Consider the following 27,887-nt stretch of genomic DNA (forward strand, 5'->3'; position numbering starts at 1 on the left):
GCATGCCAAGGGTATATGACTAATAAATGCCATTCAAAAGCATTCAAAAATAACAGCTACTTCAATTGTTTTGCCATTGAAAGACTAATTTATATGAAGTTGCTGGATAACAGCGTAGAAGACAGATGGGAAGAATCTGCTCCTGAAATGCTTGGTAACTGCAGGGTTTTGTCCTCAGAGAACAAGGGTACAGAGGTGGATGGTTGGAAAGATTATGAATCACTCTCTTGGAAATGTTCCCTGCAGCAGTCTGACTGCTTCATGACCCCTAGTCCCAAGACACTATTGTTTAAAATTTAAATAATATTGTTCTTGGCACTCTGATGGCCCTCTAAACTGGTTGAACTTCAACAAGATAATGGCAGAGGAAGGTTATGGGTGGGAGGGTAGGGAAGGGTTGTGGGGTACTGTCGGTGGGGGGGTACAGCTGAGAACAAGGGAGGTATCTTCCTTCTTTATCCCACAACAAATTTGCACTTTCATGTGTCTAACCTGGGAGGATTGGACTAAAAAGTGAACTGTGACCAGCCAGAAAGAGTAAGATAATCAGACACATTTTGGGAGACTCCTTGAGCAGGCACCAGCTATGTATGCTTGATGTGTGCAGCTGAGGGAGCTAATGTGAAGATGACCAAGAGCAAATTCATGCAGAAGAGAAATTGTCCAGCAGATGGGTGTTAAACTATTAACCTTCAACAGACACATTACGAGAATGTTCTGTTTATCGGGCCTGGATCTCAACTCTGTAACCTAATCAAGTAAGTGAACAAGGAAAGAGGCCATTTTGCCCTGGAGAGAAAGAACTTTTATAGGACACAAGAGAGTAAGTGGCCAGTTTCCATCCTATCTTAATTCTGAGAAACATCTGTCCTGGTCCCAGAGTTAAAACAGTTCTGTTTACTATGGCTGTGACTCCCAAACTTTGCTACCCATTAGAAACACTGCTCTATGATGTAGGCTGGCTGAGTGCCATCCCAGTTTTGTGTATAGGAAAGCTGGGACTAAGGAAATTCAATGGTTTACCTAAAACCGTAATCCTAGGAAGTTGCAGAAAAGAGACTTGAATCATGAATTTTTCAGTTTGTGGGTTCATTAATCAATTTATGTATTCATTTAAGATGTATGTCATGGAAGGAACTGGTCACAGAGCAGGGAGATGGGCCCTGGGAGTTGGTTCAAGAATCTGCGCCAACAAACTGTATGATCATGCACAATCTTAACTTTTGTGATCATCAATTTCCTTATCTCTCAATTAAAGAGAACAGTATCCATTTCAAAATAGAGCCATGAGAAGCAACTGAAATACCCTGAATGTTGCATCCCTAGCTAATGGTGACCGTGTAGGCGTTACCCAGTAAACAGAACTTCGACCAGATGCTGAGGAGTAGTGATTCTCATGCTCCTGAGCAGTGCGGCAGCCCGGGAGTATCCTTAGGATTTGTCATCCAGTGCAATCTTCTCTCTCTCTAACCTCTACTGTCAAGCTGTTCTATCCATCCTCCTTGGTACTCACAACAGAACACCACACATCTGAAATTTAAACTTTGACTAGTGATGATGATCTATAGTGGATTTAAAATTAATGAGAACAATTCGAAGGGGAACTGGATCAAAAGTGGAAATTTTAAGTGCAGGAAATGCTTTGTGAACAGATTTCTGGTTTTTAAAATACAGTATATTAAAATGAAGGGAAAATGTAGACCCGCAAGCCAGTGAGCATTTCGTCTTGTCGGTGCTCAGATTATATGATCAGCAATGAGCTGTCTTCTGTGCTCCCTCCTGAGACACAATCTGATCTATGTACTTAATGAAGTTGAGGGTCTTTATAAAAAGTTTCACATTTCATAAACACGGCTACTGTTTAGATATTTCTGTTTAGGAACTACACGTATCTGGTGAAATTCTTCTTTGATTTCTGTAAAAGTCATGGGGTGTCCTTGAGGTGGGTCTTGGCTATTCTAGACTGATATCATCCACTCTAGGGGAGGACGTGTTGACTTTCTCAGTGACCTCAAGGTGCACCTTCCCTCTAAATTCCTGAAAAGGAATGCCTCCATTTCTGATGTGATATTTAGTGCCATTTAGTGGCTAGGCTCTTCTAAAACCTGTATCTGTGATAAGTAAAGCAAATACTTAGAGTCTCCTTTGAATAACCTACTAATAATCTAAATTAATACTGATTGACTACATAGCTCACTGAGTGATTAACTGATCCATGATTGAGGAGTCTAGAATCCTACAGCTGCTTTTACACATGGATACTCAGCTTGCAGTTAATCTATATCTTATAACAAAATTGACAAATATTAATATTATTTTCTTTAATCTTACTATGAGACAAAATTATGACATGTAATAAATGAACCATTTATTTCTTTCACAACATTTTCATGCAGGAGAAAAATCTCTCCAAGATTACATTGTTTCAGAGCTGGAAGCTGGAATGTGAGCCCAGCTCTACATGCTGCAAAAGCCTGTGCCTGGAATTACTATTTTGCACAAACTTTATAGCATTAGACTCTATGCTGTGATTTTGAACATTCTGTAATAACTTTTATCAGTCAGTTTAAAGACTGATCTATCAAAGCAAGTGTTTCCTAGTCAGTCTTATCCCACAATAAACTGATTTTTACCTATGATTCTTTTCCTACAAAAAAATGGAGGAGCATGCTGTGATAGTGCTGTCTCCCCAATGTGGGGTAGGACAAGGGCCGGAGATAGACATGAAATATGCTCTCTAGAACAAACTAGAGCAGTACTTGTTCATCTCAATCAACCTCCATCTGACAAAGAATAGGGAACAACCTAAACAATTAAATGGACTGCAGTAAGAAAGATAAATTAAATCACATTTACTGAGGATACCTACAATTTTGATAACTTTCTGCTTAATTGTGTGTATATAACTTTTTCTTAACTCTGTGTGTGTGTTTCTGTGCAGCACATATTTAATGAGCTCACAGGGCACAGCTGGCCAAGACGCATCTCAGGCAATCATGCATTGGAAGAGTCATTTTTTTTCCTAACAAAAGAGGATTACTTTTACATGAGGCCAAGGTCCAGGGTGTGATTCTGGGAGTAGCTGAGGGAAAGTATTCCATTTGAGTGAAGCCAGCATTATATGGATGTTGAAGTCACCCAGGATGATGGCAGAGTCGGGTGGAGAAGGCTATAAGCTAGTCCCAAAGCTCTCAAGAATGGAAAATGCTAAATCCAAGGGATGGAAAGGACAAAAGGGCAATGTTTTTAATTTCACAATTCATTAAAAAGGAACAAGAAGCAAATTTTGTTATGACAGTGGCTTTTTCCTTAAATAAGAGGATGAGAGATCACAGCTTTACAAGTGGTTTTTGGGGAAGAAATGGATACCTATCTATATCCTAACTAGGAGGATTGGGAAAAAATAAGCCATTTACATGTGCAAAGTGTTAGAATGGAGCAGTCAATTCAGGGTAAGGGCAGGTCCTAGTTGATGTATAGAGTTGAAGTGAATGTTCTTGAAAGATCTGAAAGTAGGGCCCGCACAGTAGCTCAGCAGCTAAAGTCCTAGCCTTGCATGTGCTAGGATCCCATATGGACACTAGGTCTAATCCCGGCGGCCTTGCTTCCCATCCAGCTCCCTGCTTGTGGCCTGGGAAAGCAGTTGAAGATGGCCCAAAGCTTTGAGATCCTGTACCTGCTTTGGAGACCTGGAAGAGGCTCATGGCTCATGGCTTTGGACTGGCTCAGCTCTAGCCACTGCAGCCACTCAGGGAGTAAATCATCAGACAGAAACTCTTCCTTTCTGTCTTTACTCCTCTTTGTATATCTGACTTTGCAATAAAAATAAATAAATTTAAAAAGAAAAACTTTAAAAAAAGATCTGAAAGTATTGAGGAGGGTTGTTGTCCATGAAAGGCAACAAAATACAATGAATAATGGAAGGCTGGATCAGGAACAAGAATGTGCAGCCTTGAAAGTCAAGTGGAGAAACAAATGAGAATGAAGGAGGAGTTAGAAGTGTGGAAGAGGGGCCTTCCAAAGGGGGTAAATGGGAACATTTGCAAAGGAAGTCTTAGATTAGATCAGGTATAAGTTGTGCTAATGGGGGAAATAAGGAGGAAGCATTCCAGGCAGCGACATGATGCTTGGGGCCAGTATGGTTTTCTGCAGTGTGTCTGGCTTTTCTGCAGTGTCACAGAGGAACCATGCTGAAGGATGAGGCTAGAGGCCTAGGCAAGTGTGAAACAGGGAAGTCAAGGCTGGCTGTAGAGGTTTCTGATGTCCCACTGATGTACCATATGCCTTGGAGAGTTCCTGAAGGATATGACACAGAAGCATTCATGATTCCTGGTTGCCCTGCCATCATTCTGTTCTTCACACTGAACTTGATGTTCAACCATTCAGGTAAAGCCTTCCCATCCTGAATGCCCAACTCAATGCCCGTCATGACTCCCCCAAGTTTTCACCTACCTCTGCTTTCTCAAATGTTTTTATCCTCACAGCCAGAATCACACCTCAAAAGAAACACAGTAGAAAGGAGCACCACCTAGTTTGCATTAGCAAGCACCCTCCTCTCCTGACTAGAAAGAGAGCTGACATGCCGTAAAATCAGTATCATGGGGAGAATAGCCTGTCATTTATAATGAAGATAGGCCATATATTAGAATACTACTATGACACTGAAAAAAAGTTTTTGTTCTTTTTCTTTGCTTTACTATGAGGAATGAGACTTTAGATCCAAGCAATGAAGGTCGTCTTTGAAAGTCCTGGATTAGGGTCTGGCATGGTAGCCTAGTGGTTAAAGTCCTCACCTTGCATGCTCTAGGATCCCTTATAGGAGCTGGTCTGTATCCTGGTTGCTTCCCTTCTCTTCTAGCTCCCTGCTTGTGGCCTGGGAAAGTAGCAGAGGATGGCCCAAAGCCTTAGGGCCTGCACCATGTGGGAGACCCAGAATACGCTCCTGGCTCCTGGCCCCTGGCTTTGGATCATATGAGCTACAGTCATGCAGCCATTTGGGGACAGAACCAGCATATGGAAGATCTTTCTCTCTGTCTCTCCTTCCCTCTGTAGAGCTAACTTTAAAATAAATAAATAGATAAATAAATAAGTCTTTAAGAAAAAAAAAGTCCTGGGTTAATATTGTGTTTGTCGATGACTGGCTGAATGGCATGAAGCAAAGTAATTCTACTTCTTCAAATCTCATTTAAAAAAAAAATTTAAATCAGCTAAGAGCACCAACCTAATTCTACCAGGTCATGATAAGATCATGTATAGTCTTCGCTGTTGTGTTTATTTAACATATTTCTTGTGTGTCTTACTATGTGCCAGGCAGTATGCTAGGTCATGGGCTATGGCAATGTAGAATACAGGCAAGTGTTGCCCTCATAGATCTTCTAGACCCAGGGAGAAAGGGACACAGAACACCACAATAATCTGGGAGCCGTGAAGTGCACTGATTGGTTCTGTTGTCATTCCTGAAACCCTTTAGTTTCCTTCTTTTCTTAGGTACTCTCAGTCAAAATTAAGTAATTTTTTTTTTTTTGCTAACACATGGTGATTGCTCATTTCAGAGTTTTTTGGGTTTTCACAATAAGTAAGGATTAGCTCCAGCCCCTGCAAATATGGATGAAGCACTGAGAAAATCATAGCAAAATGACTAGATTAATGTCCCACTGAGGCTCTTGAGTTATAGGCTGCTCAATAGAAAATGACAGCATCAAATTGTATATTTCAGTGTCAAAACCACTGCTCACCAGAATAGAAACTGCAAACACACTAAGCAACTGATTGAGCCATTGTCCCAAGACTTAGATTGTGTGTAAGCAAAAATGGCAGCCTCAAGTGCTTCTTTGGAAAGTGGCTACAGAATGTAGAGGCCTGACCCTGTCCTTAGCCTTTCCATCAACCAACGTATGCAGGACGGTGGAAGGACTTTTCTTCTATTCATGGCTTCAATTCATTTCTTTGAAATAAAGCCTGAGTTTCCCTAAAGTTTCCTCATGAGTGACAACACTATTTAAAGATCTCTGGAGACAATACTTCTCCTCACTCCCTAGAGGATGGGAACTAAAGGATTGCTCCCCACCCTGAGGATTGTGAGGCAGCAGCTGTGTCACCAGTGCTGGAGAGAGATTTCCTCCCACAGCTTCCCTCACTCCCTGGATGCACTCAGCACTCCTGGGGATAATGGCAGAGTGTATGTGTGTGAAGGGGGCGGGCTGGTCATGGTGAGAAGGAAGAACAGAAGTTCTTAACAGAAAAGCTGCTTCTTTGATTTTATTCCTGTGGTGGCAGCAGCGTGAGAATAAAGCTCACTGGCCTGGGAGTTCAGCCAGTCTTGCTCCAGGTACTAATTGGTAAAACAATTGCCTTCTCCTTTCTTGGTAATTTTGCTGTCAGAGGTTGCAAAATAACCTAAAAATACTTTTTCAGATTTACTGAAAATGCTCGCTTACAAGTCTCTCTGTCCAATTACTTTTGGGCCTCCTGCAGCAACCACTGTGTCTTACACATATTTATTTTTTACCTTAGAGCCTGGTGTGTAGTAGGCACAGAGTAAATAATGAAATAGACAAGGGAGAGAGACTACTACTAAATGAATGAGTGAATGGGTGAGTGAGCAAGTGAATGAATATCGATCTCCAAATTATTAGAAGACATGAATCTAAACTATTTGGACTTGTGTGAATCTTCAGGGGCTCCATAGAGAAGTCAACCAGGGATAGGAAAGACTGTCATGACAATCACCTGTCTCACTTCCCCACTGTGCTTTAACCCACACCTGCTTTTTGTTTGAATAAATATGTCAGTGTCTAAGAGAACTTCTTGAAAGAAGCCATGGGCTAGGTATTTCTTTCTTCTTCTTAAATCTCTTCCAGCTTTGATAGGTTCACGATAGGGAAGCACTGTGTCTGCTTTTGACAATCATCACAGCATTTTCTACATTGTGTCTTGGAAGGCTGTGTAAAGAATGACAAAAATAAGGGACTCTACTTGTAAAGTTCCACGGTGTGTTCTACTGTGCTAGAACTCAGAGAACCAGGCTGCTAGCCAGTTACACATCCTGGTTCCCTCGAGTGTGTTGTCCCACATCATAGTGATTGGGTGTGGGATGTGTAACATCTCTCTCCAGCTCTGTCTCTTTACACCTACATTTAGCATATGTAGCACTCAACTTCACACACTCTGTCGACTGTCCCTAGCTGGGTGGTGACTTGGCCCATGGGAGACTGATGTGTTGATACAGATAGGCCATTATGGAAGGGGAGTTGGTTTCTTATGTTTGAAAATGTTCGCATCAGAAAACCCAGAAACCCCAGAGCATGGACTACCACCAAGGTCAGAGAGACTCCTGCGACGTCTATGGAATATTTACTTTCTAGGGAGTTGTGCAGGCATTGGCAATACAAAGATGGGGAATGAGTTCACATCCTAGGGATGGAGACAAAGCTGGAAAAATACAAGGGGAAAAGCAGCACTGACACAGATGTGTATCAGGTGCTCTGGGATTCAGAGTAAGGAAAAGAAAATTCTTGTGGGTTGGAAGGAATAGTGGAAAAAGATTTGTAGAAAAGTGAAACTTGAGTTGAGCATTCCCTTTGGCTAGTCCATTAAGCCTGGGCACAGGAGAGGGAAAGTAGTTCAAGAATGGAGGTGCCCACTGCAGAGCACCTCTAGGATGAGAAGATTTGGGGTGTTAGCCCAGCTGGGAGACTTGACTAGTAGCACCCTGAACTTAAAGTGTGAGTCAGAGCAGGTGGAAGTACATTGTGCAATCCCTTCTAACTGTTCTGCTCTGAAGGCAGTGGGGAACCACTGACAACTCTAAATATTGCCTTGTGAGTTGGACTAAGGGATAGCTGATCATCTTGGAGGCAAATGGAACACAACTCCTCAACGAAAGACTGGTCCACATTTCCCTTTAGCAAGTATTCTACGAGTTGAGTGGAATACTGCACAAGAGCTGAACTTGGAGTCTGGGAGGCAGTGATAAGCCTGTTGTCATGGTGTATGCATGTGTGTGTGTATATGAAGGATGAAGATGCAGTACTGGGCTGAGAAAATGTGGTGGAGGAAAAAGGATAGAGTCCTCCTTGTGTCTTGAGCAATGGCGGGAGGTAGAAAACATAGAGATCTTGGATGTTTCCAGTCTAGGAGACTGGGCTGGTCCCCAATTTGGCATCTGTAATATGATCTTAAGGGTCCCTAAGATGCATTCCCTTCCCTGGGGGGTCACAGATGCCACTACATGGAAGGAGTTGTTGATGTCATTTCTCATGGTTTGTCACATAGCAATTGTATTCTTTTCAGATTTCTATTATAGGATAAAGTCTGACCCCTTGTCCCCAAAAACTGTGTACTGAAGTCCTCACACCTAGTACTTCAATGTTTGGAGGTAGGTCCTTTAAAGAGGTCATTCATTTAAAATTGGGCTGCTGGGGGTAGGCTGTAATCTACTTGACTGATGAACTTTTAAACAAAGGTCATTAGGACATAGACAATCTAAACTGAGAGACAACCACATGAGTACACAGTAAAAAGGTTGTCATCTACTAACTAAGGCAAGTCGCTTCAGAGGAAACCAAATCTGTTGGCTTCTTTATCTTGGATTCATGGCTCCCTGACTGTGAAAATGGATGTCTGTGGCTTACACCACCCACCCTGTGGTATTGTGTTATGACAGCCCAAGAAAAGGAATATTCTGCTTGTGAATAAAATCTCACCAAGTCCAAGCATGCCTGATGCAAGAGATAGAAACATTTGTGACTGGGACCACATTCCCTGTTTTTATTTCTCTAGCTAGCCCAGCTTCTGTAGTGGCCTAGTCTATTATCATGGTCCTGGGCACCATGACAACCAAGGCAAATGAGTCATGAAAATTTGATCACTTGAATAAGAATGCCACCTGGGTTATAACATCCAGGCTGCTGCTGTTTCCTAAGAGCCAGTGAACTCATTCACAAAGCTCACAATAACTCCTCTCCCAGCACTAGCTCAAAGGCAGCTCCTTAGGCCTTGGGGAGGATGAATTTTCCATTTAAACTTGAATGACTATTGTGTTGCATTGACAAAATACCATTTAGAATAATAGTATAAAGAGAATCCAACTTCAAGAAGGCAAAGGTCGTCAGAGGGGTCAAGGAACACTTCACACAACATGCTTCCTCCTGGCTGTGGTGACTCCATTTCCATATCCTAGCACAAGGAACTGTGAACCTGTGGCTTAAAGTAGGCAAACACAAAGACACTGCTTGGGATCTCATTGTGACCAATGGAAAGACAAGGTTTTCAAAGACAATTGCTCCATGTGACCAGGTCAATCTGGAGAATTGAGATAACCCATTGGTAAGGGTTACTACTGAACCCCTAACAAAGAAACATTTAATCCAAATCCTATCCAGATTTGGGGAGGCCATATTTGCCCAGTGGCTGATTAGCAACAGAAAAGTTTAAAATAATGCCATTTAGAATATCTAAGAAAGACATCCAAATTCAGCAAATCATTGAGAATATACCTTTTAGTTCCTTTTCTGGAAAGGCATACAGTGAAAAGGAAAGAGTATAAAACTTATGAACTAAAACTTATGAATCCTGGTTCTACTAATTCTAAATCATGTGACCTTGACAAAGCTATTTAACCTTCCATTTCCCTCAGCTTTCTCATGTAAGAGCTTAGCATTAACATGGACCCCTCTGCCCAGGTGATAATGAGGATTCAGTGTGACTGCGGATGAAAGCACAAAGAAACTGCATGGAGGTGGGACAATCTTCTGGTATCACTGCCAGGAAAATAATTTATTCCTGTGCTCTGGTGTCGCCCCTGACAAATTCATGTGGGAGATCAGAAAATGCTTTAATCTCCCTTCACTCACACAAAGTGAGGGAGCACTTGCATCGAACCAAGCATGCAATACAAAGGCAGATCCTCTACTCCTACAAGTCTCCCAAGCTGCAAGCTGCACATAGATCTCATAGATCTCATGATGTTTAGGATGTTACATACTTCTGTGGTAGTAGGAATGACAGCTATCACTTCCTTCTTTAATTTCGTGCAAAGCAGCAGTCTCACGAGTATCCTATGAACCCCAACGGTTTTGAAACCTCAGCAAGCTGCAGAACTGGGCTGGAAACCTGTTCTTCCTCTCTCTAAGTGCAAAAGGGATTTCGAAACATTTCTAATTTAACAGGGATAAATGCTTATGGCACAGAAAAATTTTTAAAAATTAATTGCATGTTGGTTTAGGTACTGAGAGACAGCTGCTGTATCCTTTCGGTTGATCATTTTCCAATCATTTTTCTATGCTTAAAAACAATTTATTTAAGCAAATTTGAGATCATTGCATATGCAAAATTTTTATATGCTACATTTTTCCATTTTAAATCAAGTGTATATGGTTAGCATTTTCTCTATACTAAAAATTCAGCCAAAGACATCATTACAAATCTGAAAAACACTCCAAACAATTATCTCATAATTCCCCTGTTTCAAATAATCGTTTCCAAACTTTCATTGTAATAAGATGAACACACACACAATTTTGTGTGTCTTGTTATTTTTTATATTGAACTTTTAGAAGTGTACTTAAGAGACTGATGAGTCTCCTTCATTCATTCTACAATATTCAATAAGTTCTCACTAGGCATGAATACTATTCTAAACCAGCAATATAGTAATAAGCAAAAAAGAAAAATACCTGAAAAAATACCCCTGTTTTCATGAAATTTCCATTCTAGAGAACTGTAAATGATTTTCAATCTCTTTAGGCAGGTACTGCCAGATCAGGCTGGAGTAATCTATAGCTCCACTATCAGTGTGTAAGTAATAACTGTCTCGTTGGGTTTCGCCAGTAGAGTACTGCGATCTACATGGTTTTTGTGTGAATTTCCTAGGCAATGCTGCATTCCTCCAGGGCGTTTCCCCTTCAACCATGTATTCACTCACTCAACAACGCTAGTAAATTGAAAACACATTTAAGTTCTCATCCAAAATTCGCTCTCAGAATGGCTAATTTCAAACTCTCACCCACGTCCTCCCGTGAGAAAACAATCTCAGCTCCAGAGCAGAGATGGCAGCAGTGAGATCACACCCCATGATTTGCTAGGTAGCCCTTGAAGGTGACTGGAAACGATGAAGACAAACTTGGAACTCATTAGAGTCTGGCAAGTCTGGAGGCAAGTCAGTGGTATCTTCAGCCAAGTTAACTGATGGATAAGCCAAGACACCCCAGATGGGGTCTTCATGGGGTGGGCTGGGAGTGGTGGAAGTGATGTGAAGTCAGGATCAAATGACGCTGTTTCACAAAAGTCTAGTAAATTGAGTAGAAAAAAAAGAATATCACTCTTTCGGATATCTGGAGGATGTTGAAAACTTTGATAGCAGCTTAAAATGAGGGACAGAGAATAAATGCCCGTAAGAGTAGGCATTTAGCCAAATGGCCAAGAGGCTAGGAAGGACTTCTATATGCCATATCAGAGAATATGGATTTTGTGGCTACTTCCAGCTTCGAACTCTAGCATTCTGCTAATGCAGATCCTGGGAGGCAACAGTGATTGCTCAAGAAATGGTATCCCTGCCATTCATGGGATACCTGGATTGTGTTTACAGTTGTGAGCTTTAGCCCTGTGGAGCCCTGACCGTTGTAGACAGCTGAGGAGTGAATCAGTAAATGGAAGCTTGCTGTCTCTCTTTGCTTTTCAAATTTAAGAAAAAAGAAGAATAAATAAATGTTAATAAATAAACTAAGTTAAAGTATTGTTTATAATATTTTGGAGGTGTTACCAAATGTTAGAAATTTTTAGGAGACTAGCCCTATTTTTAAACTGTATATGTGTATATATATATATATATATATATATATATATATATATATGTAAATGCATGTGTATATGTATATACATATTTTATGCCAGGCATTACTTTCCACACTTCAAACTTATGTCATTATAAATCATAATCAGCATATGAAGGTGATGCTACCATTATCTCCATCTGACCAATGAGGAAATTGAAACACAGAGAGTTAAATACCTATAAAATCAGGATCTGATCCCAGCTACTCTGCCTCTGGAATTTGTGTTCTTGAACACAAGCCTATAAGAAAGAAACTGATGAACAGATCCAGTAAGTAAATGTCTTGGTTCAGGTCAAGAGGATTTAATGCATTTCTTCTATGAAACAGACACTGCCCTTTTAGAGTGACAGAGTTTGTGTGAGGGAGGGTTGAGAGCTTGGATCTGGCTCAGGATCTCCCTGCATCCAAGCCCCGAATCTTTGTATTGCATCTTGCTTAATGGAAAAGATCTAATCCTTTTGGTTTACATGTGAAAGGCAAGGATAGAACTGGGCATGGCACTCTTGCAGCAAATGTCACAGATAGAAGAGCAGAAGCTCTTAGGTGTTCCATGCTTTGGGAGAGTGGCTGTGTTAGAGCATCTCTGGGAAGGCCCCTCACTACATCTGAGTCCCAGACACCCTAATATGGTCTAGTGGTTGAACATTTACCTAATTGGGTTCAGATGCTTCTGTGTAAGGAGGCAGATCTTTAGGAATTCCATGTGGTGTTCTTGTAATCCTAAGTTTTGGTGTTTAAGTCTGTTGAGCTTTTGTTTATTGAAAATTCTTTTAATACATTTCCTTTAATAACTCATATTGTACTTCAGGTTTCTTTGATAGATTACTTAGCAGTTGCCTTCATATTCAGAGTCTATGAAATTTCATACTTGAAGGGATTATTCCTTTTTTCCCACAAGGCTTTGATAATGATAACCAGATGGATTGGAAGGACTTTGATAAGGCATATCGTTGGCTAATTTGAGAACATTATGAATTTGTCTCTTTTGACTAGTGCATAACTGTGTAGAATGTAAAGTGCCTTACACATTTCCCACTTGTGCAGCTTTAAATACTTGTATCATGATCAGATGAAATGTATTTAAAGCCAGCTTTGCTCTTCCTCCATTTTGAAAGCCCAGGCTCCAGGTTTTGGTCAACAAACTGCAGAAAAATGTTTAACCAAAAGGAACACATACTCCTAAGCAGTTTCTACCTAGAATTCCTCTAAAGTGACTTCTCCAGTGAGTGCTGTGACATGGCCTTCTTCTCCCTAACTTTGTTTAAGAAGATTTCTTACTTACCTGTAGAGTTGTAAGGTGCCAGGGCTGAAGGGATGCTAATGATCTCTTGTCTACTACTTCTTCCATGCTTTAGAAGAAACTGCAATCTCAGGGATTTGGTGACTTGGCCAAAGTGATGAGGTTTAAGTCTGAACCTCATTCTCTGCATACTGCCCATTTATGATAGCATTTTGCATCTCTTTTGCTTTATAAATGTGTCTTTTCTTATTCTTAACCATTTTCTTTTCTGTGCTATAACCAGGTTCTGAATGTGATGGAACTAACCAAACTAGAATGATCAAGATTGCAGAGAACAAAGTCAGAGAGGAAGAGGATATGAAAGTTCAAAGAAAGGAGGCAACCAGAAAATGTCTGCATGATAAGCCTAGAGAAGGCCAAGGTCCAGGAGGAACGAGGAAGTATGGGGTTAGCAGGACAGTTGGCCTTGAGTTGCAGAACTGCAGTAAGCAGGTGAAGGTGAAGGAGTCAGTGGGTAACAGACCCAGACCACTCACTGCACTTCAGGGACAGGAGTCTTCTTCATGAGCACTGAAAGATAATACCAAGGTGGGGATGGAGCCACAGGGGCCCAGAGAACTGAAACATAGTCTGAAGCTTACTTCCATGGAACAGGGGTCTGGACAGAACCAGCAGTGAACCTCTGACCTATCACTCCTTAAATGAGCCCAGAGAAGTTAAGGCAGTGATAGTTGGTGTCATCAAATAGTCTCCTTCGTTGCTCGATTGGAGCCATGTGACCTATATCAAGTCAAAGGACTGTGAATGGAAGTGGAGCCTATGGCAGTCACACATCTAGCTGGGGAGGGGGAACACCAGAAGTCTTTGAGGACAAGCTTGTTATCAGCTTCTTATTGCGCGAGCCCACCCCAGCTCTGAGCCGTGTTCTCTTTGGAGCATGATTTTTAAGTCTGATTATTTAACATCTAATAGAAAATGCCTTTGAACAAGAAAGTACACCTTGTCATATAGGGATTGTCTTCTGTAAGAAGGAAGAACAAGGGCATTCCTCTCATAAAACCAGTGCTTTCTGCATATGATAATTACTTGTTTAGTTGAGAACAATGGAAAACATGTGAAAGTATGAAGTTTGTAAGTTACATGTATATGTTTGATATTATGTTATATATTGATCATGTAGTATATTAGACTATATATAAATATGTCTTATATAGATATATAAATGTACAAACCATTATATAAATGTAAATAGATTTATATAGCTATAATTTGATGTGAACAGATTAATATAGGTCTAAATATATTTACAACTGTAACTCACTCAGTCTTAATAGAGGAATGAAATGGATACTATTAAGCCCATTTTATAAATCAAGAAACTGGGACATAGACAAGAAGTATGAGTAATTTGAGAGCATCTTCCCAAGGAGTTTGAACACCAAATTTTTGGAATTGAAACAGATAACTAAGAAAAAGATTATTTGAAAATGTGTATACCTGTTACTGAATTATTGAATATTTATGTGCCAGTAACTATAACTTAAGATAACCAATTTTATCTTGCCTAATTAGCCATTTTAAAGTGAACAATTCAGTATCATTTACAGAACTCATCTTGTTATAAAATCAACCACTGCCCATTTCTCTTGCTCCCTGAAGTCTAAGCATCCCCCAGCCCTAAACAAGCATTAATGTACTTCCTGTGTACATAGATTTCTCTATTATGGATATTTCATATAAATGGAAGACTACAAAACCCTGTTTCCACTGTACCCATTTTCTAGAAGCTGATATTCATCCTTCCAGTGAAGGAATTGTAAGTGTATCCACGCTTCTCCTCTCCACCGTACCCCAAAACTGCCTGTGCCCACTTGACAATAACAGCAATATCTTGTGATCCACACAGTAATGATCAATTTATCCACTAAACATTATTATCTTTTATTAAAATTTATTTTTATTTGGAAAAGCAGATTTTCAGAGAGAAGGCCAGACAGAGAAATATCTTCCATCTGCTGATTTGCTCTCCCCTAATGGCTACAGCAGCTGGAGCTGAGCCAATCTGAAGCCTCTTCTGGGTCTCCCATATGGGTACATGGTCCCAAAGCTTTGGACCACCCTCGACTGCTTTCCCAGGCCATGAGCAGAGAACTGGATGGGAAGTGGAGCTGGATGGGAAGTGGAACAGCCGGAACACAAATCAGTGCTCGTATAGGATCCCAGTGCTTGCAAGGGAGGATTAGTCAATTGAGCCATTACACTGGGCCTACTCTCTATTAGCTTATGCAGCTGTGACAACAGTTCCATTAATTAGGTGAAGATTGATTTTATAAATGAGGGGCCTCAGGCTCAGAGAATTCATTTCCCTTTGATTCTGTATCTGAGTTCAAGTCCACCATTTCCCTACTGGGCATTGAACATGCTGTGTTCAACTGGATTCTAGGTAAAAAACAAAACATAAGCAAACAAACAAACAAACAAACAAACAAAGAAACCCCAAATCTCAAGGATTTGTCTCACTGAGGCTCTCAATGTGGATAGCAAAGGGGAAAGGGAAGTGTCTTTGACCATATATAGTTACACACAACAGTCTGTCTCAGAACACTGGCCTGACCCTTAACAATCGATCAGTGCCACCTCTGAAGAAGCTATTTTGAGGGTGTTATAAGAGCTCTCACATTCCTGACCCTCTTCTATTCCACTGCACAGGCTATTCCATCTGCCCTATGACCTTGACAGTCCCCCAAAATATCCTTTTGTCCACCAACACTGTTTAGGCTTCACATTCTCACACAGTGTAATGGAAGAAATCCTCCATCACACACTGAGTGACAGCTGGTCCAGAGTGCTGATGACTCTTCCTGTACAGCAAAGTGGAGGAATTGCAAGGCAGTGTCTGGCTGCCTGGGGTGGGTAAACTGGTTTTGGTTTGGAGATCGTTTGTCTGGAAAATCTGGCATTGGATTAACTGATACTTATTCTGGCTGCCTTTATCTTCTCTTCTTTTCCTAATTCATGTATTACTTGAAGAAAGAAATGTAAACATCAGAGTTTGTTTTCAGCAAGCAATGCCAGACCAGGCTTTGCCTGAAAACCAGAAGAAGGAGATAGAGTTACATTTCTTATAAATGAACAGCCTGATTTTCGTTTTGGCATTGTGGGTTCTTGCTGTTGTTGTTCTGTTCTTCTGTTCTTGTTGTTGCTCTGAACTGAAGAACAGGCTTATTTTCATAGCTGGGCTTTGGATTAAATACAGCACTGCTTCTTGAAACAACTTGCAGAATAGATTCTATCAGCTTAACACATTCACAGTCGTTAAGAAATCAAACAACATGTCCTCCCTGCAGCATGGCCTTTCCAAACTGCAAATGTAACTCTGCTTTCATATTTGGGATGTGCTAGCTGTGAATTATTTTCCAGACTTATTGGCAGGGCTGATGTTTACCTGGAATTCCATCAGCACTATACATTGCCTGACCTCCATTTTGGTTGGTTAAGATTCATGCCACACTGGTCATTAAATAACTCTGATATCAGCCCTGCTATATTAACCTGTACTACTCCCTTTACCCTTTTTGGCACTAAGTCAAGTCACCCAAGAAAACAAGCACATCATGGCTGGAATGAACAAAGCTTCTTTATGTTTTCATACCTTTGCCTGGGGAGCCCTCCACTTTCTCGGACTCTTCTCATCCTTCAATACTCTCAGGTCTGTGGAATCCTCTCACCCCAGGCTCTTACCCTTTTCCAACCATGCACATTGTTAGTTATTTCGTCCTCATTCATTCCAGAATATATGTGTCAATGAATGAAAGGGCAGAGACTTTCAGTACGGGAGGGAAGAATCCAAAAGAGCCAATTTAAAAAACCATCAAGAAAAAGGCAAAATAGGAAAGTACCATCTTCCTACGCTAGAAGTGCGGATTTCGAGAGTCGGAGGGGATTAATGGGGTACTTCCACTTCCTTCCGATAGTTACTTTCTCAGTTTGTAGCTGAGCGTGTTCAAAGACACGGAGGTCAGTATTTTGTCTTCTGTTTTTGCTGTTTTAAGAAATATTTTCTTTACATTGCACAGAAGTTGATTTACAGTAAATTTTACTTACATGTCCTTGGTCTGTCTTCTGCATCCTCGCAGAATAAGTTAACTACCCATTCTACTTGATGCCTTTCAGATATCTGTGAAGGACTCCTATCTGCCCTCTGCCCTCCGGAGGAAGAATGTCCTGGAGTCATTCTTAGTGGCACACCAGGAAGAGGGGCATGCCTTGACTGTCCCCATAAATCCAATACACCTACTAGATACTTCCCAAGTATGTGGTCACAGGCTGTTTTTTATGAAGATATAAACTACTGAAAAATTGAACTAAAAGATATTGATTTTGGTACAAAAAAATCTTGAAATCCACAAATAATTTTTCCATAATATGAATTTTCCATAAACTTTTTGAAGTCCCTTATTAATCCTATCAGGTTGCAGTGCAAAAACAAAAACAAAAACTAGATATTTCAGAAACTGGAAGTATTTCTTAGAGAAACAAGGAAGGTTCCATACATTCTGGATCCAGCAGATTAAAGCAAAGCTGAAGCTCATTATTTGTGAAATGTAACGGGACAAAACGGTAGCTAAGAGATAAGTATGCATCTCTTGAAGTTCAGGCTTCCTTGTTTAATTTAGGAAAAATTCCTAGGAGGGGCCACTACAGGGAGCCGGAGACTCGGAAAACAGATCCAGTTCTGGGAAAGCTAAGTATGCATGATATAGAAGTGGTGTGGGAACTACCTGTATTGATTTTTGGAGCTGACTCTGGAATTTTTTGCTGAAGGTCCACTCACAATTTTGATACTTTAGCGTTTAAATGCCATTTTGCTCTAAGTCAGAGCAATGAACGCAAGTTTCCACAAAGCTCCCCCTAGAGGTTGATGCATGCAGCTGCCAGTACACCTCCTGGACTTAGCAACCCATGGGTGTCCAGAGGAGTCAAGGTGAACACGGAGATTTGATGGTAAAACTAGTTTGTTGAAAAAATTAAGATGAAATAAAATTTCACCATGCTGGTAAATAAAGCATGGTTGAGACTAAATTCATTGTGAATATACAACCATAAGGAAAGGCAAATACTGATAATATTTTAAAGTTTCAAATTAAATAATTTGATAATAGCTGATCATAAAATTTGCTAATATGATCATTGATAATTCACAGTGTGATGAAGAAGTGAAAACTCCATGACTTCCTGGAGATGCCGACTTTTACAAAGGCATATATTTTTCGGCTAATTCAGTTAGCAAATGATATCACCAACCTGATCAATATGAAAGCCACCAATAAGTGAGCCTAAATTATGTATCAGGCACTGTGCAAATGATTTATTTACTTTTCTCATGCAGTCTTCCAAACTCTCTTTTAGATAGTTACTGTGTTGTATGTTTCAGAAAGTTAATGGGTAAGTGTAACTACTAGATAAAATGTACTTCCATGAATTATTTGATGTCATCTTGAATATTTAGTATCATTGGACATATCAGCAAGAAGGAACTTACAGAAGTTAAAATCTTCAGCCAAGGTTGTTCAGTCAAAACACGGTGATGGGCCTGGTTCAGCAGCCTAGCAGCTAAGGTTCTTGCCTTGGATGCTCCAGGATCCCATATAAGCGCTGGTTCTAATCCCGGCAGCCCTGTTTCCCATCCAGCTCCCTCTTTGTGGCCTGGAAAAGCAGTCGAGGACGGCCGAAAATCTTGGGACCCTGCACCTGTGTGGGAGACCCAGAAGAAGCTCCTGGCTCCCGGCTTTGGATTGACTCAGCTCCAGCCATTGTGGCCACTTGGGGAGTGAACCATCAGATGGAAAATCTTCCTCTCTGACACTCCTTCTCTCTGTATTTCTGACTTTGGAATAAAAATAAAATAAATCTAAAAAAAGAAAAAACAGTGATGTTGGGATTTGAACTTGGGTCTGTGCTCATGGCCACAACAAAACAGTTCTTTCTTGTCAGAAGAAGCTGGGCTAGACCAGATAAATGGTTCATCCCAGATACGCAATGAAGAAGTCATGCCACTAACATAGAGTACAAAACGATACCTACTCCAGCATTAATATTCAGTGAGAACCAGTGCCCTTCGCCTGTGGACTGATTGTGATGCTGATGATACAAGTGTGGATTGTGTTTTATAGAGCATAAAAAGGCCTTGGAAGACAGTCTATGTCACTTAATCCTTGCATCCTGCTTACTAAGCTGAAATTTTTCTATACTGGGTGCTCAAGGAACAGCTGCTAAGTGAATGATTTAATCCCATCAGGTCTCCAAGTATCTTAGAATCTACTAGGAAAGATTAGATTTGTGTACACAAAGGCTCCCCACTCTCAAATGATATGAGTTTAAATTTATTGAGTTGTATCCAAGAGGTGTTTAAAAAGTTCTTGGGAAATGGGTGTTATGAAAAAATTACCATGGATTTCCACTTTTTTGTACCAAAGTAAACTAATACTAACTTGTTGCAACACAATTGGACAGGATCTAGTTTCAAGATGCTAAGAAAGAGAAGAAGTTCATGTGAGAAGACTGCCTATCAGAGCAAGCTGAATTCTGATGAAATCTGAACCTGAAAGAACAAAGAGCAAATTTATGATCTTTGGAGGGAGGATGCTGACATCATTGGGACTTTATGAAATGCTCATGAGGCAATCCTGCTCTAAATCAGCAATTTCCACATGCACAAGTTGTTTTGACAAAGTAAAAATGAAATCCACGGTAACAGACCATCCATACCAATTTGTAATGAGAAAACTCCATCTTGTTCATGCTCAGACTAAAGAGGACTAACAACCGCAGAAGCAATAGCCAGCATCACTGACATTTCAACTGGTTCGGCTTCACAATTCTAACTAGAAAAATAAAGAGGAGTGGCCTTTCTGCTCATTGGGTATCAAAATTTTCGCAGCTGCAGATTAAGCTAGAATTTTAAAGGAAATGTTACACAAATGGGATCAAGATCCTGCAGCATTTCTTCAAGGAATTGTAATGAGAAATGAAATATGGAGAGAGGAAACATTCACTGATACAATCCTAAAGAAGCCCAATCAAGCCTTGGCTACCCAGAAGTGGCAGTGATGCCACCACAGCACAAGCAGCTCAGTCATGGCAACAGTTTTGGGTGTGCTTAGGGTATTTTGTAGACTTTTTGAGGGTCAGAGAATGTAATACTAATTTCTGCTTATCATGAGTGGTTTGAGAAGGCTGGCAGAAGAAATGAACATAGTTCTCTACAACAATTCTCCTGCTCATTCCTCTTGTCAACCAGGGGGCGATCTGGGGAGTTGAATACAAAATGATTCGACATTCATCTTACTTTCTGAGTTGAATCCCTTTTGATTTCCTTTTTCATTCCTCATCTAAAAAAAGAAACTTTAAAGGAACCTGTTTTTTAGTTAATAATATAGAAATAACTGCATTGACATGGTTAGCTTCCTAGGACCCTCACTTCTTTAGGGAAAGACCAAAGAGCTGGACTAGTTACTTACAAAATAATCTTAAATTAGATAGAGCTTAGGTTGAGAAACAAAGTCTACATTTTTACTGTTGTCTTTTAATTCTATTTTCCAGAAACAAAATAACTTCATATATTAGCAATTCTACAGATTTGGAACAAGCTGGGAAAACTTGCTCAAGTCAAGGAGATACATATAAAAATATTTCTTGCAAAATTTTTGCAATATCAAAAAACTTGAACCCCTTAAATGTTTACCAACACAGGTATGGATAAGTGTATTTTAGCTCATCAATTCCATGGAATACTACATAGTAGTTACTATAAATCATCTAAAAGTAAATGTCTAACATGGGTAACTACTGAGAAAGCAACAAGGACAAAAGGTAATAGCTAACACTCATTTGACACTATTTTGTAACAACAACTACCTTATACATTTTTCAGGCATTTTTTCATTTAGTTTTCACCACAGTCCCTGATGGGTAAGAACTATCAGCAATTCCATCCCAGAGATAGGATGATTCGGGGTGGCATTGCAGCATAGTAAAGCAAAGTCAGTATGAGTCCCAGCTACTTTATTTCTGATCCAGCTCCCTACTAATTTGCCTGGAAAAGCAGCAGGAAGTGGTGCAAGTGCTCACGTTCTTGCTTTCCACGTAAGAAACCCGCATGACCAATGCAGTATGTATCTCTACTTCCAAATGTAAGATGAACTCCCAATGGAACTATTAAATATATCTTGATAATAGGATGTGGGACTCTCTGCTGTTGTCCATACCCAGAATGTCAGGATAGACTTCAATAGGAGAATGATGGACTTAGGATTGCTTATAAAGGACTATTCTGTTGTAATAATATAGGGGAAATTAGTGGGGGAGGGAGGGAATTTGAGGAGGGGATTAGCGAAATCCCAGAGCCTATGGAATTGTGTAACACACACGCACACATACAAAATTGCAAAAAGAAAAAGGTGTGTGATGGTCTTGGCCTCAGCCTAGCCCATCCTGGCTGAGTAGGCTGATGTGGCCATTTGGGAGTGAATATGCAGATGGAAGATGTTGCTCTCTCGCTCTTTCTATCTCTGCCTAGCAAACAAATAAAAATATTTTTTTAAAAAAAGAAAACAAATAAGGATGTCAAGAAAGGGTAAAAAGACATAATTTAAGGATGCCTCTATATGCAATAAAAGTATAAAAACATCCATAGAAATTATTAATGATCAAGTGAATGCTAGTAGTTATACTAAGAGTGAAAAAAGGGAGGACAACATAACTAGAGGGGTGAATAAGGTGGCAGAAAATGTATTTATAATACATCACTTCATATTATACATGGATAGGCTTCATATTATTATAGTTTTTCTGTGTCTAAAGTATTTCATTATAAGGAAGATGATGTACAAGTAGGAAATACCTTGGGGACTCATAGGAAATACACATTACTCCTGATATTTCATGGAAAAGGGGGCATTTAAATTAAGGCTTCATATTGTGAGTAGGATAACATGGGAGATTTAGTCCATGTAAATATCTATGCAACCATTACATGAGTGAGACAGGTGCAACAGGACTCAGATTAAAGTTCCTTTTTTTGTTCCGAAGCTCCACTAAAGGTGTCAGTCCCTGAACTACGATAGCTTCATGAATGACAATACCTACAGCTGCAATACCTCCATGAACAACACCTGGAGCTGCAATACCTCCATGGCTTCCCTTCTGTGGCCATGCTGGGAAGCAGATTCTCAGGCCTCTGGGCTTGGTTTCCTAGTGAATGCAAGCATCTGCTAGCAACCTGTGGTCCTCTTTCAGAATGCAGGTGGGAGGGTCTCTTGTCTGCAACACAAAGGCAGACAGTCTGGGATGGGGGATTGTTCATATGCATGTGTATTGACTGACATTGCCTGCCATTGAATTTTGGGAGAAATGATGAAGACTCGATCCCACTTGAAATCCAGATGGTGACCTGCTGACAATTACAGGTAGTAAATGCTACTGAACAAAAATTAACCAACTTCTGGCCAGAAAGGTATAGCTTAGTGAAAGAACAGTGGCCCAGTTTTTAGGCAGCTGCTGAATTGGGTCTCAATATCCCCAAGTTGCAGATAATATCTCAAGTCAATTTGACTTCTCAGACACTGTTCTGGACTTGGGCTTTAGCATCTACTCCACTACCCATGGAGACTCATCGTACCTGGTCACATTGCTGAATTCTTCTCACTTGCTGCTTGATTGTCTATGGTTTTGGTTAGATGATTAGCAGAGACATAACTCAGAACCTACGCCATTTCGCCAGGAGCTCTAGACAACAGCTGTTACTTGATTTCCCAACTGGATTCTCAAAGAGAAGCAGTTACTCAAAGGTTATTATCATTTTTTAAAAATCCTTGCTTGCATGCACAGGGATCCAATATGGGCATCAGTTCATGTCCCAGCTGTTTCACTTCCCTCCCAACTCCCTGTTTGTGGCCTGGAAAATCAGTAGAGGTTGGCTCAAAGCCATGGGCGCCTCTGCACATGAGAAACTTGAAAGAAACTCCTGGCTCCTGGCGATTGGTTCAGCTCTGGCTGTTGCAGCCACTTGGAGAGTGAACCAGAGGATGCAATATCTTTCTGTCTCTTCTTGTTTCTGTAAAAAATATGCTTTTCCATAAAAATAAGCTTAATCTTAAAAATAAATTTTTTCTTTGTTTATTTGAAAAATCAAATTTGCAGAGAGGGAGAGACACAGAGAAAGACATCTTCCACTTACTGGTTCACTTCCCAGATGGCTGCATTGGCCAGGGCTGTCCAGGACAAAGCAATGAAGCAGGAATTTTTTCGGGGTCTGCCATGTGGGTGGCAGAGGCCTGAGGATTGGTCCATCTTCTGCTGCTTTTCCTAGACCATTAGCAGGGAACTGGATTGGAAATGTAGCAGCTGGAACTCTGCCTTGCAGTCAAATGGGATGCTGCATTGCAGGCGGTGGCTTTACCGGCCACACCAAAATACACAGCCCCTCAAAAAATGACTAATTAAAAATGAACAACTGTCTTGGAATTAACTTAAGTGCTTATCAATGGAGAAAACAATGAAGAATGTGTGGCATGTATGTATAGATATACATGCATTAGTATATACACACATATGTATCTGTGAATATCTATTCCACATGTATTCTATATATACATATAGAATAATATTAATTTGTGAATAATATAAATTTGTTCCTAAAATAAAAAGGAAACTCTGGCATTTGTGACAAATGGGTGAGCCTGGAGGACACTGCTGAATGAAATAATCTAGAATCAGAAAACCACACTGCATGGATCTATAACAGTTGTGGGCAGACATTTGGTATAGTAATTAAGACCTTGGGACTCCTATATCAAGAGTGCCTGAGTTCAAGTCCTGACTCCAGTCCCAATTCCAGTTTCCTGCTAATGTATACCCTGGAAGGCAGCAGATGCTGGGTCAAGTCCCTGCAACCCACAAGGGAGACCTGGATGGAGCCATGGATTCCTGGCTTTGACTTGGCCTGGCCTTGGCTCTTGGAGGATTTTGGGAAGTGAACCATTACAGATCTCTATTTGTGTTTCAAATAAGCAGAACTCAATAAATTAATTAATGAGAATGAGAAAGTGGAACTTATGGAAACAGAGGAATGCAAACTTTTATTTATGAGTAAGTTCAGGAGTTCTATTGTACAAAATAGTATCATAATCACTATAAGAACAGGACCTTGATTGTGACTCTCCAGTTCTACACGTGTGATCTTGGACAACTCAAACTTGGTCTCTAGAAACCTCAGTTTATCTGCCTGTAAAATGGAGGTAATCAGAAGGTTGCTGTGAAGCACTGGGACCATACATCAATGTCTATCAGAGATTGGGTGTTCACTATGTGCCTTGTTTTACTTTGGACACTTTACAACATAATCTCTCATCATCTTCCAGCCACTTACCAGAAAGGTCCAAGTCAGGCCAGGTTTAAGGATGAGAGCAAGTCATACAGCTAAGAAGTTGTGGAACTGAAATTCAAACCTAGGTCTGCCTGGCTCCAAAGACTACTTTTGCACCAAAGGCTACAAAGTTCTGTATAAAAGTGCTATGTAAGTTTATGTAGAAGTTGTAAACTTCCCTTGACTAGTTGAAAAATTCTCTTGAACTGGCCTGACTTGGGATTGACTTAAACTCCACAGGCTGTGTCCTGTGGGTCCACTGTGCTCCTTTAGTCCATATGGGCAGACTGCAAACCTGTTTTCCTTTCTCTCTGGGACAGGAAGGGTTCTCCCAGCAAGGATCACCTTCTTTGGAGAAACCAGATTAGAACACTTGGACCTTGTCTTCTCAACCTCTTGACAATGATCACCAACCAGATTTCTTTTAGCAACTTCCAAAAGCTAAGTCCTTAAACCTCAACTATTCACCTCACCCGCCAAACATTTTTCTGAGTTATGTGGTCTGGAAGTTGAGATTTTCAATAGCTTCTCTATGCCTCACTAATCTATAAATGGCTCAAGTCATTTCTCTGATGCTAGTATTCTTAATACTGTATTAAACATTAAGTGGTTGGCGTTCCAATTCCATACTGTTTAACAATTCAAATAAATTAATGATTGCTTATATATAAAATGTTTAAAATGTTAAATGATATCATATGTGGCCAAAGAGGACTTTTAGGGTTTCTGGCTATAAGAAAATGCCCATTCTGGGGTTCGGCGTGATAGCATAGTGGTTTAAATCCTAGCCTTGCAAGCACTGAGATCCCATATGGTCACCGGTTCTAATCCTGGCAGCCCTGCTTCCCTTCCAGCTCCCTGCTTGTGGCGTGGGAAAGCAGTCAAGGACGGCCCAAAGACTTGGGACCCTGTACCCACTTGGGAGACCCAGAAGAGCTCCTGGTTCCTGGCTTCGGATTGGCTCAGCTCCGGCCATTGCGATCACTTGGGGAGTGAACCATCGGATGGAAGATCTTCCTCTCTGTCTCTCCTCCTCTCTGTATATCCGCATTTCCAATAAAAATAAATAAATCTTAAAAAAAAAAAAAAGAAAATGCCCATTCTGGCAGAAACTTTTTTTCTAAATGGCCAAGCATGAAAAACCCAGAGCTATATCCTTTGGCTGCAGGTCCTTTTGGGACACTCTTTTCTGATTTTTGCAAGTCAAAGTAATCATTTATGAATGATTGTTCCACATGAATAAATGATAGGGAGCTTGTAGCCACATCTGGATCCTACAAATATTTTTCAGGTTCACCATTTGAGAAGCTATGACCCATGGATAATTGGAATTATACCATTTTAAAGCCTGAGAAATCATTCAGTATAGTATTCCCAAATTCCTGGTAAGCAGAAATTGACTATTCAGCTATAAAACACTGTGTTATATACCATGCATTGACTTACCTACCTCATGCCAGAAACTGTTCAAAGCAGCTTGCATGTATTAGATTAGTTTTTCCTCCTGCAAGTATCGTAAAGCATATCTCGCTATTTTCATCTTATAGATGCAAGAATAGAAGCATAGAGGGCTCAGTAACACATCTAAGATTCAAATCCAGGTGGTGGTGCTCTTTTAGTGCCTCTTAGTTGTGGTAGAAATAGAGGCTTTGAGGTGTGGTGTGACATTACTGACCACCAGGTTGGTATCAGTAGACTTCTGAGTGTATGCCTTGCCTTTTGAAGGCTGTTGAGGTCTCAGGGGTTGCACAGTTAATAGGAGGTAAACAGTTATACATTACCTCCTTCCTCTTTTTAAGTCCCCATCATCCTAACATCATCCTAGAATCCTAACATTGAGTCCCCATCATCTTAACATTGAGGTGCTTTACAAGTTGAGAGGAGGCAAAATAAAGCCAATTTCATGAGTCTCGCTCTCAAGGGTTATTTTGTGTAAACACTTCCTTTAAGTCACAAAATATTCCTGCCATGGCTTAAGAGCATAGCCTTTTGAAAAAGACTTAAAAATAACAACAAAAGAAAACATAAGCATTGTGATTGCATGGAATGTATAGAAAAGTAGAAGGAAGAAAAACATAAATCTCAACACCGAGGACAACCATTATTGACATTTTAGTACATTTTATTTTGTTTGCTATTAGACAACTCACATGCTGTTAGTTAGGGTTATATCCTGCTTTTCTCCACTAAATACTACCTATATTATGACGTACATTTTGTAAACATCTTTTTACTTTTTTCCCAGTAGATTTATTTAATTATTTGAAAACACAGTTACAGGGAAAGAGAGAGAGAGAATTTTTCATCAATTGGTTCACTCCTCAAATAACCTTGACAGTCAAGGTTGGGTCAAGACCAAGCCTGGAGCTGGTACTCCATACAGGTTTCCCACATGTGTGGTAGGGGCCCAGACACTTGTGTCATCTTTTTTTACTGCTTTTCCAGGCACATTAACCAAGTGCTAGATTGAAAATAGAGCAGTTGAGGCTTGAACTGGTGCCCACTTGGGAAGCCACTGTTGCATGTGGTACCTTATTCTGCTGTGCCACAACACCAACCAAGTATCTTTTTAAAAATTTTAACATTAGATGCACAAACCATATTTATTAGCCATTAGGTTTTTATGCTATTTTCATATTCTTCTTTGTTGTAAATTACATTCAGTTTTTTTAATTGAATGAAATTTTTTTGTGATATCTAGGCTTACTTTTTTTAAATAAGATTTTCAACATGGAAACACTGTAATGCTTCACCTGACACTTTCCTTCATTAAAACCACCCATTAGGGGCCATCACTGCGACTCACAGGCTAATCCTCTGCCTGTACCGCCTGCAATTCAAGTTGGCGTTGGCTTGAGTCCTGCTTGCTCCATTTCCAATTCTGCTACCTGTCTGTGGCCTGGGAAAGAAGCAGAGAATGGCCCAATTCCTTGGGGGCCCCACATGCATGTGGAGATTCTGAGAAAGCTCCTGGCTCCTAGCTTTGGACTGATTCAGTTCTGGTCATTGTGGCTATTTGGGGAGTGAACCAGTAAATAGATGATCTTTCTCTGACTCTTTTTCTCTCTGTGTGTGTAAATATACCTCTCAAATAAAATAAAAAGAAATAATTCATTAATTATCAAGCTTTCCACTGTCAATATGAAAATAAGTTACCACGATGTCTAAAAATTGATTATCTTTTTAAACTAATAATTTCTTAAATCATGCAGGAATTCAAGTTTATCCTTTGAAGGAATGGTAATTAGAATGGCAAATAACTACATCCTGTCCACTTACAATATAGGCATGTCTGAAAATGGCACAGTGATAATAGCTGGTTAAGAACAGGGTTCTGTGTCCAGATCTAACATATGTTCAAAAACCCTCAAATCCCAGACTAATCAAG

At 40.3% G+C, this 27,887-nt stretch overlaps 1 protein-coding gene across 2 annotated transcripts in view; it reads right to left on the minus strand.

The window, feature by feature from the left end:
- Nucleotides 1–27,887, minus strand: part of ME3 (malic enzyme 3) — a 172,733-nt gene that overhangs the window by 107,263 nt on the left and 37,583 nt on the right. The gene's annotated exons all lie outside the window — the stretch shown is intronic.

Source organism: Ochotona princeps, chromosome 4, assembly GCF_030435755.1.
Source record: "Ochotona princeps isolate mOchPri1 chromosome 4, mOchPri1.hap1, whole genome shotgun sequence".
NCBI classification, from domain to species: Eukaryota; Metazoa; Chordata; class Mammalia; order Lagomorpha; family Ochotonidae; genus Ochotona; species Ochotona princeps.